The sequence below is a fragment of the Balaenoptera acutorostrata genome, chromosome 19 (assembly GCF_949987535.1).
Source record: "Balaenoptera acutorostrata chromosome 19, mBalAcu1.1, whole genome shotgun sequence".
Taxonomy (NCBI): Eukaryota; Metazoa; Chordata; class Mammalia; order Artiodactyla; family Balaenopteridae; genus Balaenoptera; species Balaenoptera acutorostrata.
The window spans coordinates 18,442,694-18,457,097 of NC_080082.1; positions in this window are offsets into that span (position 1 = coordinate 18,442,694).

The following is a 14,404-nucleotide window of genomic DNA, read 5'->3' on the forward strand; positions in this document are numbered from 1 at the left end:
TCTAAGCCCAGCAGTTCTCAGCGAGAGTCCAAGTTCTGCAGGAAGGGAACGTGAAGCTGACCAGTCTCGAGCCAGACTGTGGCAGTCGGAGAGAGAGAGCTTCCTGCAGGGGTGGCGACCAGCAGAGCAATAAAACCTGGGCAAAGAGCAAGGTTTCCACTGCAGGCCTAGGAGAAAACTCCAGAGTCCAGACTCAGGATGGGGCTGCCCAGAATTTTCTAGAGAGACTCTCCAACTTTTCAGGCAGCAGTCATTCATTCACTCATTCATCCATCCATTCATTCATTTGATAAACAATCACTGGGCACCCAGCTGTGCCTAGTGCTTTGCTGGTGAGGGAGGTGCCTCCCTGCCCTCAGCGGGCTTTCAGTCTGGTGCAATAAACAGACAAGGGAACCAGGTATTTATAATCCAGGGCGATAAGCAAGGATGATACTAATATTTAACAACAGGTAGAGCATGGGCACCAGGCCAATCAAAATGAACACCAGCCATTAACACCAGGGTAGGGTCCCCAGGCCTCCTGCTGTGCCAGGCTTTATCCTTTTGGTTGTTGGGTGGTGGGGAGGTGTGGGCGTGTGGGAGGGGCGCTTGGCGGGGAAGTGACATCTAAGTTGAGTTAGCCAGAGTGTTCCTGGCAGAACCTGGGCAAAAGTATTTTCCCAGTGGGAGGAGGGCTCAGTATTTTCAGGCGGTTCAGTCCAGCTGGAGGAGAAAGAGGCGGGAGATTAGACCCAACAGCCAGGTAAGGAGAGTGTGTGCTGTAGGGTTGGGGGAGGGGGCTGTGTTAATCATGCTCAGTGGCTTGGACTGTGTCGCCAGAGCAATCGGGAGCCGCAGCAGGGTTTTAATTAAGATCAGGGGAGTCACCTGATCCAGTCTGCAAATCCCCCAAGCGACACCAAGGAATCCATTTCTCCAAAGACAAGAACCAAGGCCCAGGGAGGTTAAAACACCTATCAGATGTCATGCCGCAGGCTGGACATGGCATATACGCAACTGCTCACTTCTGGATCCCCTTCTCTATTGAATACCATGTGCATCAGAGGCTGCCCCTCTGTGTATGGAGCTTTAGAGTTCATAAAGCACTTTACAGTTTACAGAGCACTTTCCCATCCATGCTCATTTGATTTCCCGCCACAGCACTGTATTACAGTGATACCATTCCAATTTCACAGTTGAAGGGCCTGAAATACAGGGAGGTTTCAAAATGTAATAAACAGTGAAATTTTGACTCAAACCTAAACCTTGAGACTCCTTGTCCAGTGATCTTTCCCCTCTACCATGCTGTGTCTTGGCATTTGTATTGATCACTTTGGGTTATAAATGCCAGAAACATACGTGCCTAAGCAGAAAAAAGGAATTTGGAAGCTCACATACTAAAAAGTCCACGATGGATGAACTTCAGGCATGGATGGCTCCAGGTGGTCAAATTACATCATCACAGATCTGTCTTGCTCTGTCTTTGCTTTCCTCTATGTTGATTTTCTTCTTGGATTCTCTTATCAAGGCAGAGACAGGCTGCCAATCTACCACTTTAGCAATCCCAGCCACAAAGTACCATACTTTTCCAACAGGTACAGCAAAAGCCTCAGGTTTCACCTTTATGCCTTGACTGGGCTCATGTGCAGACATGAACCAATCCTGTGGCCAAAGAGATGGCTAGGTGGTTCTGATTGGCCAAGACTAGGTCATGTGTCCAGCCCTGGAGTGATGCAAGAGGAGTCAGCCTTCTGGGACCACAGGGACTAAGAGTAGGGGAGGTGTGGTCCCCTAAAGAAAAATGATGGTGCTGTCACCTAGAGAAGAGCAAATAGATACTGGGCACATAAAAACTAACATTCAAGCTATATCATGATCCCTCAGCATCAGGAGGAAGCTACTCACCTGGGGGAGGGTGGTCTTCTCTGACCAAGGAGCCCAAAATGCTGGCAGGCATGGTCTGTCTGCAGCCTGCTCCTCGGGGCAGGAACCCTGCTCCTCTGCAGAGCTCCACCTTTCAGGAGCCAGCCAGTGAGCTCCAGTGCAGCTTGGAGCCCCCAAAGCCACTTCCCTTCTTCTTAATGCCAAGTTTTGGTCTGTGCCTCCTGGGGCTGGGGGGGAGGGTGGAGGCTGGGTTCCCTGCAGATGTTCCTCTTAGGAGACAGAACTTAGTCATGGTGTGACCTGAAATTTTTAAAAAGAATATAAATAAAATTTAAAAAGCCAAGAGCCCAAAATATCCTGGCTATGGATAGATACTGGGGCCAAGTTTGCAATAAATTCTCCCCACTTGTGAGCCTCTCTTTCCCCCATCCCATCCCTGGTGACACTTGTTGCTGGGCTGTGGTTTACACTGCAAAAACCACCCAAAAGGCAGAACTGGGTAGTGCTTAAGAATACAGACTCTGGAGGCAGGCTGTTTGTTTGGGCTCAAATCTCAGCTCTGTCACTTACCAGCTATATGCAAGTTACTGACCCTGTGCCTCAGTTTCCCCATCTATTAAATGGGTTTGATGATGTTAATAGTAGAACCTCCCATGTAGGGTTATCTAGGAATCAAGTGAGCTAGTACATGTTCAGACCAGTGTCTGGCACAGAATAAGCAATATATATAAGGGGTGGCTATTATGTGCCATATCAGCTGCTTTTTATTCCTCTGAGGAGACAGGCCCCTGGAGGACAGGGCCTGGTCCGTCTTGTTTGTCACTATATTGCTGGTGCTTAGCATGGGGCCTGAAACAGAGCAGGCCAAGGTAAATATCTACTGAATGAATGAATGAATGAATGATTGAATGGCTAGTGCCATGGGAGCCAGCACTACTGGACTCTAGGCTGGCTGTGTGACCTTAGGCAGTTGGCTTCCCCTCTGTGAGCCTCAGTCTCAGCCTCTGTAAAATAAATCAGATCAGTCAATGTTACTCAGGCTTTTCCCATCAGGCCCCCATTTACATTGTGCTGGGACACACACACTGAAATTGAATTTTCACAAGACAACACTTACTTTCCTATGTGCAATATACTCTGATATATTCTGTTTTCTTGTGTTCTACTCTACTTCACTCTTTTTCATTTTTTAAAACTGCAATCCTTACCCAGTGAATAGATTCGAAGCCTCACTAACTTCTGGAGACCTGCAGTTAAAAAACTGAACTAGAGGGCTTCCCTGGTGGCGCAGTGGTTGAGAATCTGCCTGCCAATGCAGGAGACATGGGTTCGAGCCCTGGTCTGGGAAGATCCCACATGCCGCGGAGCAACTAGGCCCGCGAGCCACAATTGCTGAGCCTGAGCGTCTGGAGCCTGTGCTCTGCAACAGGAGAGGCCACGATAGTGAGAGGCCCGCGCACCGCGATGAAGAGTGGCCCCCGCTTGCCGCAACTAGAGAAAGCCCTCGCACAGAAACGAAGACCCAACACAGCCAAAAATAAATATTAATTAATTAATTAATTAAAAAAAAAAAAACTGAACTAGATAAAAGGCAAGGTCCTTTCTGACCCAGACACTGATGATGTTATAAATCTTACCTAAGAAGCATCATTTGATTTTGTGTGACGGTTAAGAGCTTGGGCCCTGGCGGGAGAGGGTTGGGTTCAAGTCCTACGGATACTGGCCTGTGCTGATCTTGGTAACATATGTAACCTCTGGGTGCCTAGGTTTCCTCCTTAATGCAATGGAGGTAACAATGATTCTTTCCTCTTAGGAGTGGTGTGAGGAATGAACTGATAAATGAACTGATACCTGCAAAGCACTAAATACTTCTAAATGTTCCATGAAGAACTTTTAAAAAACATTACTGTTATTTGAAAGAACACATATAACACTTTGTGGGTAGCCTGGCAGGAAGTCAGAGCTCAATAGATGTTTGTGCATTTTTTGGAGATTATCAGAGCATTCCTCTACCTCTCCCGGGAAAGAAACTGAGTTTCCAGGAGGGAAAGGTACTTGCCCAAGGTCACCAGCAAGTCAGAGACAGAGCTTCAGGCATCAGGCCTCAGATTTTAAGGAGGTTCTATAAATTGCTGATTCAGGGAATGCAAGGGAAACCCCCTTTCCTCACGTCACCGCCCAGAATTCACAGATCTCAAGCCCTCTTTCTTTTTCTTTGTTTGAACCTTTTCCCCCCATTTTTAAACACTGAGGTATGCTTTACATGTAGTAAAATTCACCCCTTTTGGTGTGCAGTTCCGTGAATTTTAATAGACACAAACAGTTATCGACCCCTATACTCAAGATATAGGACAGTTTCCATCATGCCAAAGAATTCCCCTGCTCCCTTTGAGGACAAAATCTCTACCCACCCCTAGTACCTGGCAACCACTGAGATATTTTCTGTCCCTATAGTTTTGCCTTTTCCAGAAATACTTTTGAGATTCATCTACTGAATATGTTGTTTTTATATACATTTTTGTTTAGCAGTATTCCATTGTATGGATACCACAAATTGTTTATCCATTTACCAGTTAATGGGCATTTGGGCTGTTTCCAGTTTCGGGTTATTATAAATAAAACTGCTAGGAACATTCATGTGTCTTTATGTGGACATATGTTTTCATTTTTCTTGGGTAAATACCTATGAAAAGAATTGCTGAATCATATGGTTAGCATATGTTTAACTTTCTAAGAAATTGCCAAACTGTTTTTCCAAAGTGACTATGCCATGCTGTCACCCCGTCAGCAGTGTATGAGAGTTCTAGTTGCTCCACACCTGCTCCAGCAGGCTGTGTGGGCAATCTTTTAAATTTTAGCCATCGTGACAGTTGTGTAGTGATATCTTATTGTGGTTTTCATTTGTATTTACTTAATGACTGATGTTGAGCACCATGTATCTCCCCTCTTTCGTTTTTTTTTTTTTAATTTTATTATTATTTATTTATTTTTGGCTGTGTTGGGTCTTCGTTTCTGTGCGAGGGCTTTCTCTAGTTGCGGCAAGCGGGGGCCACTCTTCATCGCGGTGCGCGGGCCTCTCACTATCGTGGCCTCTCTTGTTGCAGAGCACAGGCTCCAGACGCGCAGGCTCAGTAATTGTGGCTCGCGGGCCTAGTTGCTCCGCGGCATGTGGGATCTTCCCAGACCAGGGCTCGAACCCGTGTCCCCTGCACTGGCAGGCAGATTCTCAACCACTGCGCCACCAGGGAAGCCCCTCCCCTCTTTCTGTAAAAAAATTATACAAGTAGTAAATAGCCACAGTAGAAAAAATTAATGCAGAGATAAGCAAAAAGAAGAAAAATTAAAATAAAGATCACCTGTTACCCTAGAGTTCATCATAGCTGACATTCTGAGCCATATCCAACCTCTGTCTCTTCAGACAAACATATAACTGAATTTTATTCATTTATCTGAGAACGTAATACATGCACCTGGTACGAAGTTTGAAAGGAATGAAAGGATAAGTATTGAGAAATAAGCCTCCCAGTCATTCGGTTGCTGAAGTTAAAAAGTCTAACTTAACGTAGGATAGCAGAGAACATGCATTAACCGCATCCCTTTGATGTGCTGGTGAGAGTGTAAACATGTACGAGCCCAGTAACACTGAACACTCAAAAACCCCAGGCCACAGAGAGTCCGTTCCTCAGCCTTTAACCAGAGGAAACAGCAGAAACATGCGCAGCAGGATACCCGCACAAGAATATTCATAGATGCATCCTTCATAATAGCAAAAATCTGGAAAAAATCCAGATGTCCATTGACAGGATAATGGATTTTTAAAATGCAATATATTCATACAACGGATGAATACATAGCAATGAAAAAAATGAATGGACTGCAGCTATGCACAACAGCATGAATGAATCTTCATAATATGATGCTGAATGGAAAAACTAGTTCCAAAAGGTTCCATACAGCATGATACTCTTCTTATAAAGATTAGAAACAACTACAAGTACACAATATATTATTTGGACCGTAAGTATATATGTATCAACTATACAAAAGGAGCAAGGGAAGGAAAAGCACAAACATCAGAAGACTGGTTACCTTTTGGGGGATGTAGGGGCTTGGGATAGAAAAGGATCCCATGGGTACTGTTGTTCTATCCCTTGGGTTGGGTGGAGAGTTAAAAAAAACTAATCAGTGAATCAAATTGAAAACTGGGTAGGCACAGACCAATGATACAAGTGTATCATTAATCAAAGGATTATTATTCATCTAATTCTGAGCACATGAGGTGCATTAAAAATTAAAAAGCAAGTCTTCCTCTCTGATACCCCAGGCACTCTGTTCCCCTCTCTAAAGGCAACTACTGTTACCACTTTCTGTGTTTCCTTCAGGAAGAAACTACTTTACCTATTCTATTGAGTAACCTGTGTTTTTACTCAACAGCAGTTCATGGACAACCTACCACATCAATAAATATAGATTCCCAATAGCATTTGAATGGCTGTATAATTTTCCACTATTTAGATGCCCATATTTTATTTTATTTTATTTTTATGTTTTTATTTTTTTTAATTAATTTATTTATTTTTTGGCTGTGTTGGGTCTTCGTTGCTGCGCACGGGCTTTCTCTAGTTGCAGTGAGCGGGGCCTACTCTTCGCTGGGATGCGCAGGCTTCTCATTGCAGTGGCTTCTCTTCTTGCGGAGCACGGGCTCTAGGCACACGGGCTTCAGTAGTTGTGGCTTGTGGGCTCTAGAGTGCAGGCTCAGTAGTTGTGGTGCATGGGCTTAGTTGCATGGGGGATCTTCCCGGGTCAGGGCTCAAACCCGTGTGCCCTGCATTGGCAGGCGGATTCTTAACCACTGTGCCACCAGGGAAGCCCTAGATGCCTATATTTTATTAAACTAATTCCTTTTTTGATGGATCTGGGGTTTTTTCCCCCAGTGTTTATTCTCATAAACAATGTTATGAGGAACTCCTTTATATACACGCCTTTGATGAATTGTATGGAGAGGTCTTTAGGATAAATTTCTCCAAGTAGAGTTACTGGGTCAAAGATTATATACAGTGGAGAAAAGACAGCCTCTTCAATAAGTGGTGTTGGGAAAACTGGACAGGTACATGTAAAAGTATGAAATTAGAACACTCCCTAACACCATACACAAAAATAAACTCAAAATGGATTAAAGACCTAAATGTAACGCCAGACACTATCAAACTCTTAGAGGAAAACATAGGCAGAACACTCTATGACATAAATCACAGCAAGATCCTTTTTGGCCCAACTCCTAGAGAAATGGAAATAAAAACACAAATAAACAAATGGGACCTAATGAAACTTAAAAGCTTTTGCACAGCAAAGGAAACCATAAACAAGACGAAAAGACAACCCTCAGAATGGGAGAAAATATTTGCAAATGAAGCAACTGACAAAGGATTAATCTCCAAGATTTACAAGCAGCTCATGCAGCTCAATAACAAAAAAACAAACAACCCAATCCAAAAATGGGCAGAAGACCTAAATAGACATTTCTCCAAAGAAGATATACAGATTGACAACAGACACATGAAAGAATGCTCAACATCATTAATCATTAGAGAAATGCAAATCAAAACTACAATGAGATATCATCTCATACCAGTCAGAATGGCCATCATCAAAAAATCTAGAAACAATAAATGCTGGAGAGGGTGTGGAGAAAAGGGAACACTCTTGCACTGTTGGTGGGAATGTAAATTGATACAGCCACTATGGAGAACAGTGTGGAAGTTCCTTAAAAAACTAAAAATAGAACTACCATACGACCCAGCAATCCCACTACTGGGCATATACCCTGAGAAAACCATAATTCAAAAAGAGTCATGTACCAAAATGTTCATTGCAGCTCTATTTACAATAGACAGGACATGGAAGCAACCTAAATGTCCATCATCGGATGAATGGATAAAGAAGATGTGGCACATATATACAATGGAATATTAGTCAGCCATAAAAAGGAACGAAACTGAGTTATTTGTAGTGAGGTGGACGGAGTTAGAGTCTGTCATACAGAGTGAAGTAAGCCAGAAAGAGAAAAACAAATACAGTACGCTAACACATATATATGGAATCTAAGGAAAAAAAAAAAAAAAAGGTCATGAAGAACCTAGTGGCAAGACGGGAATAAAGACACAGACCTACTAGAGAATGGACTTGAGGATATGGGGAGGGGGAGGAGTAAGGTGTGACAGGGTGAGACAGTGGCATGGACATATATACACTACCAAATGTAAAATAGATAGCTAGTGGGAAGCAGCCACATAGCACAGGGAGATCAGCTCGGTGCTTTGTGACCACCTAGAGGGGTGGGATAGGGAGGGTGGGAGGGAGGGAGACGCAAGAGGGAAGAGATATGGGAACATATGTATATGTATAACTGATTCACTTTGTTATAAAGCAGAAACTAACACACCATTGTAAAGCAATTATACTCCAATAAAGATGTTAAAAAAAAAAAAGATTATGTGCATATTTCAGGGTTTTGAGCCATATATTGTGCCCACCAGCAAGGAGAGAGGGGACTGTCTTTGAGAAGTCTGGCAGCTGGCCTGGTGCTGTGAGGTCTTTTGTTACTAAAGCTACCGCAGGGGTTATTCAGCAGCAAAGCACTATTAACCATTCCCAGGACCTCCCTGTGGGACAGCAGGAAATGGGGTGGCTCCTCGGGCAGAGGAGAACAACAAGTCTTTATCAAAATGCTATTCACCAAGAACGCATTATTAGCACAGATCTTGGTCTTGCATTTGGGTAACTCCCTGCAGACTGGTGTGCAACTATGTCTCCTGAGGGAAGATGAGCAGGAGTTCAGGGTGTGCCGGGCTTCTTAGCATCGGACCCCACTTCTGTTCACTAAATTATACAATTAATAGTGTGCAATGGGGAATAGTTGGCACTAGAGTCAGATGGCCTGGATTAAAACCCTTGTTACTCCGCTTCCTAGCTGTGTGACTTAGTTTGCCCTTCCATAAAATGGGGCTAATGCGGGACTTCCCTGGTGGTGCAGTGGTTAAGAATACGCCTGACAATGCAAGGGACACATGTTCAATCCCTGGTCCGGGAAGATCCCACATGCCACGGAGCAACTAAGCCTGTGCGCCACAACTACTGAGCCTGCGTTCTAGAGCCTGCGTGCCACAACTACTGAGCCCACGTGCCACAACTACTGAAGCCCGCGCACCTAGAGCCCGTGCTCTGCAACAAGAGAAGCCACCACAATGAGAAGCCAGTGCACCGCAATGAAGAGTAGCCCCCGCTCGCCGCAACTAGAGAAAAAGCCGGCGCGCAGCAACGAAGACCCAATGCAGCCAAAAATAAATAAATAAATTTATTAAAAAATAAAAAAAAAAATTGTAAATGGGGCTAATGCTACTTAGCTCATGTTTGTTTTAGCACATAAATGAGTTAGTATACATAAAGTGCTCAAAACACACTTGGCATGCTGAAAGTGCTCTATAATTATGAACTGGGCTAGACTCACAGCCCCTGTCCTCAAGGCATCCTCAGACTGGTGGGGAAGATGGAAGCATTTACAATTCAGGGCGATGAGTACATTAAGGCAGGTGCTAAGGAAACTCATAGGAGGGATGACAAATCTGGAAGGCTTCCTGGAAGAAGTGACATCAGGGCAGGAACCAAGTCACTTGCAGGCTAAAGGAGAGGCAAAGCGGCCAGCCATGAACTCCCCTTACTGGAAAGGTGAAGATGGGATTCAGAGAAGGTTTTCAGTCTTGGATTTCAATTCAGCAACTTCTCAGCACCAGCCTGGGTCCCAGGTACTGTGCTCAGTGCCAGGGGTGAGTGTGGGCTGGAGATAATTAGGCAGAGGCCCTCAGTAAGCTTACGATCTAACTGGGGAGAGGAACATGAAGTCTAGCCTAAGCGCTAGACTCCGATGAAATCTACTAGAGGAAGGAACACAATGTCAAGGGAGCAACTAATTCTGAGACTCCAGGATTGTGAAAGGCTTTGCAGAGGAAATGCTTGTAAGAACTGATTAAATTCGGGGAAGGATGGGGAAGAAGTAAGGCACCCACATAGGGGGCAGAAGCACAAGCCAAGGTGAGGCAACAGGAGAGCCTGTATCCTAAAAAAGATACCACGTGGATTGCGGGGCCCGGACCAAGGGAGAGGTGAGGGGTGGGCAGGACTAGGCTGTAAATGTCAGCTGAGGCCAGGGCCTGGAAGGCGTCACATGACATGCTACTTGGACTTCATCTAGTAGGTCATGGGAACAGAACAGAAGTGTTTAAGCAGAGAAGTGACACGATGAGATCTGAAGGGTTACTCTGGCACAGACAGGGGAGGAGTCTTGGAAGGCAGCACAGCTCGAGGGCCACTGTAACTGTCTAAGCGACAGATCTGGTGGGCACGGAGGGCAGGCATGGGTGGAACGTTTGTAAGCAGCCCTCTGAAACACTTGAAATCCAAACCCTGAAGTTATTCCCTGGTGGCTCATGAGTCGAGATGTCTAATATCCCTGGAAAAATAAAACTGCTCCTGACGCCAGCCAGCAGGAGCAAGAGCAACCCGATACGCTTGTTGATTAAGATGAGGGAAACTTTTCCCGCTTTATGAAGGGTCAACCGAATTATTAGGGAAAATAGAGTGACATACTAAAGTGAAATGACTTGATTTTACTGTTTTTTCCTTCGTGGAAACAATACATGAGATCATCATTTAAAATATTTCTCAAGGATGGTAAAGTGTAGTCCACCAAAACCAACCTTGACTTCATTTCCATAGAGACATAGAGAAGGAGGGAGAGGAGGGACAGAAGGGTGGGGAGATCTCAGGAGGAGGAGGAGAGGGAATGTGGCCAAGTGGGAGCGGCGGGGCCAGGGGCGGAGGGAGGAGGAAGATGGCACAGCAGGGAGGCTAATGCGCTGGGCCTGGAGGTGGAGTGTGCATGAACCTCGGAATCGGAGGCCCAGCCAAGTTTCCCACCTTTCTTAGCCCTGATTTCCTTACTTGCCAAATGGGGGTCATAACGTCCTTGTCATTTGGCACAATGAATGTTATTGGATCTGTATATTAAAAGGATTCCATTGCCCTGGCCACCCGACTGGAGTGGGATAAAAGAAAGTGCTCTGCAGACTACCTGGCTTTTAAGAGTTTTCTTAAGAAAGTTTTTTTTGTGTGTTTTGTTTTTTTGTGTTGTTGTTGTTTTTGCTGCACTGCATGGCTTGCTGGATCTTAGTTCCCCCACCAGGGATTGAACCTGGGCCCACGGCAGTGAAAGCGTGGAGTCCTAACCACTGGACTGCCAGGGAATTCCCAAGAAAGTTCTTAAGGTGAGGGGCTGATGATGATGATAGCTTTACTTACTTACTATCATTTCCTTTTGGAGTTTTCATTGGCCCCATGTTATTCACAGCAGTTAGGCTGCTCTTGTTTAAAACCTCTCTCATGGGGTCGTCCAGGATGGGGTGCTCTCAGAGCTTCAGGACTGGCTGGTCCAGTGGCACCCCACTTCCTCCATCCCCAGCCTTCTCGCTGCTGGACCTTCCAGGGGTAGATGCCGTGACTCGTTCCTCTTACTCCCCGCCGCCCACAACTGCCTGGCAGCTCATGAAATGACACATGCAGGGCTCCTGCAGCTCTCTCCTTCATGCCCTGTGCTCAGGCCTCGCCCCTCAGCGTTTACTTCTATCCAGTAAACCACCCCAAGGGAGGAAATGAGGAACGTGAAGTAAAGGACGTGGGTTCCCTTCGTGATATGGTGCCACCACTTCTCCTTCACTCCTCCTCTTCCTTCCTCTCTAGCTGATGGCAACTTCCCTCTCCCATCTCTAGTAGGAAGGAGAACAGACGCTGTGAAGCTGGCACCAATGCCCCTCCCTTCCAGGGTCACCTGGCCTGTGTGCCCTCTCCAGAACCCCACACCGGTAGAACCCTACTACACCCGAACATCTCCACTTACATGTCCAATAGGCACCTCAAAGTGCTCAAAAATACAGGCAAGTTCAGAACCAAATGCATCATTGCCCTTCTCCAACCTGCTCCTCTTCCTGTCTTCATTTCAGAAAATGGGACCATTATCAATCCAGTCAACCCATTATCAACCTAATCTAGTGCTTAGACGAAGACACCTTGCAGTCCTGCCCACCACTCTGTAAACAGTACCTCCATTAACTCTGCTCAGTTAATCTTTTGAGTTTGCCTCTGTTTCTCGCCAGCATCCTGGCTGATACATCTGGTCTCCCCTTTTACTCCTTCTCCCTCTCTAATCCGTTCTCCACACAGCAGCCCGAGGGCTCTGCCTCCCTCCCTCATTCCTTCTTTTCATTTTTCAAGTCTAACTTTTGAGATGGGTAAGGCATTCACCTAGTTCAAAAATTACAGGACACAGAAAAGGTATAAAGCACAAGTGCCCCTCTCATTCCTGTTAGCCATCCGCCTAATTAATTCCCTCCCTGCGGTTAACTAACTACTGTTAGGAGTTTCTTTTGTATTCTTCTAGAGCTATGCTGTCCAATACGGTGGCTACAAGCCACATGTGGCTATTAGATTTAAATCTAATCATTAAGTTAAATTAAAAATTCTGTTCCTTGGTCACTCCAGCCATATTTCAAGTGCCATGTGTGGCTAGTGGCTACCATGTTGGTCAGCAGAAATACAGAACATTTCCACCATCAGAGAAAATTCTATTGGACAAGGCTGTCCCAGAGTTTCTCTCCACATATTTAAGTAAAAAAATTCATATAGTCTCATTTTCCTCCTCTTCTTTTACACAAAAAGTAGCACATGTTCTGCATTGTTCTCCAACTTGTTTTTTCACTTGACAAGATACCTTAAGGATCTTTCCACATCTGTGCATAAAGAGCTTTCTTGTTTGTTTTCAGTTGTGGAATATTCCATGCTGTGACTGTGGCAGAGTTTATTTAAGCAGCCACCCACTGATGGACTAAGAGTTGTTACCAACCTTTTGCTCTTACAGTCAATGCAACAACGGTGAATGGCCTTGTCCATCTGGAATTTTGCATGTATGCAAGTGTCTATAAAGAACACACCCATGAATTATCATTCTAGAGCACTGATTTGGTCATGCCTCTCCTCTGCTGAGCACACACTGCTCCTCCTGATCTCCTTCTCCAGCCCACGGCAAACTCCTACGCAGCCCTCAGGTCTCAGCTTGGATGTCACCTCTTCTGGGAGGCCCTCCCCGACTCCACATCAGGTCAGACTAGTAATCACCTGCCCTGTAATTGCCTGGTTCTTCCTGGTCTCCTCCCTCAGTCTGGAGCTTTATAAGGGAGGCACGGGGTGGGGCTGTCTTGTTTTTCCATGTATCCCCAGGGCCTGGCACTCAGTAGGGGCTCAATAAATATTTGCTGAATGATGAGTGGGCACCAAGTTCCAGCAGTGGTTCTTTCCAGCACTTCATGGGCCCCCAAACCAAGGAGCTGGTGAGGAGAACCCCCAGCAAGCAGCTGATTCAGATGCGGAAACTGAGGCACAGAGGTGGCAGCCTTTGGATCAGCCCCCCTGACTCCAACCTCTCCTTTTTGTAGCCCACCTTATAGTTAATAACAACAATAATAATAGTAGTAATATTACCTGTAAGGTTAATACTTATTGAGTATTTCTATGTGTTAAGTGCTGCTCTAAGTGTGTTACATGCATCAACTTATTTGATTGTTGCAGCAACTCTGTGAGGCATGTACTCCCGTTATGCCCATCTTATGGGTAGAGGAACTGAGAGCTTGTGTCACAAATGGCAGAGAATGACTTGAACCCAGGCAGTGGGGCTTCAGAGCCCACACTCTTATGCACTCTGCTGAGCTATCGACTATTCTTGGCAGCTTCTCCCTTTTCCAAAGCTCACTGTGGCTCCTCACTGACTCAAGCCCAGAGCTTCTTCTCTTGTCATCCCCATCCCCCCACCCTGCCACCCTGGGTCCCATCCCTCCCAGCTTGACTTAGTTTATTTACTACTTCATTGGATTCCCCCTGGAACAAGATCCTGAGACTGGAGCCAGACTGGGCTCTTGTATCCACTTGCTATAGCTACCTTCTGGGTCTCAGTTTTCTCGTCTGTACAACAGGTCAATGGCAAGGGAAAGCATGGTACTCTCCTTTCTTTTAGCCCCTTATCCAACTCCCATACATCTTTTAAGGACAACTTAAAGGGCTTCCTCCTTCAGGAAGTCTTCCCAGATTTCTCCAGCCCCTAAAATTCCCTCCCACTCTTCCCTGAAGGCAACTTTTAAGACTCAGATTAGCACTTAATTCTTCTTTTATTTTCTGGATTGTAAATTGTCCCCCACCCCCTCCCCACCAAAGAAAGTGATACTCTTTGAAAGAAGATATAAGATAAAAAGTAGAGCACGGATTTCAATTTTCGAGCTTCAGTCTTTGAAGTACCACCTTCATTGTTATTGGCATACCTGAGTTCCACCTTCACTAACCTTTACTTAATATTGTTTCTTTAAATGGACTCACTATTTAAAACATAAATTTATTTTAAGTGAAAAACTAACAGTATTGTAAATGAAAAACCAGTATCACT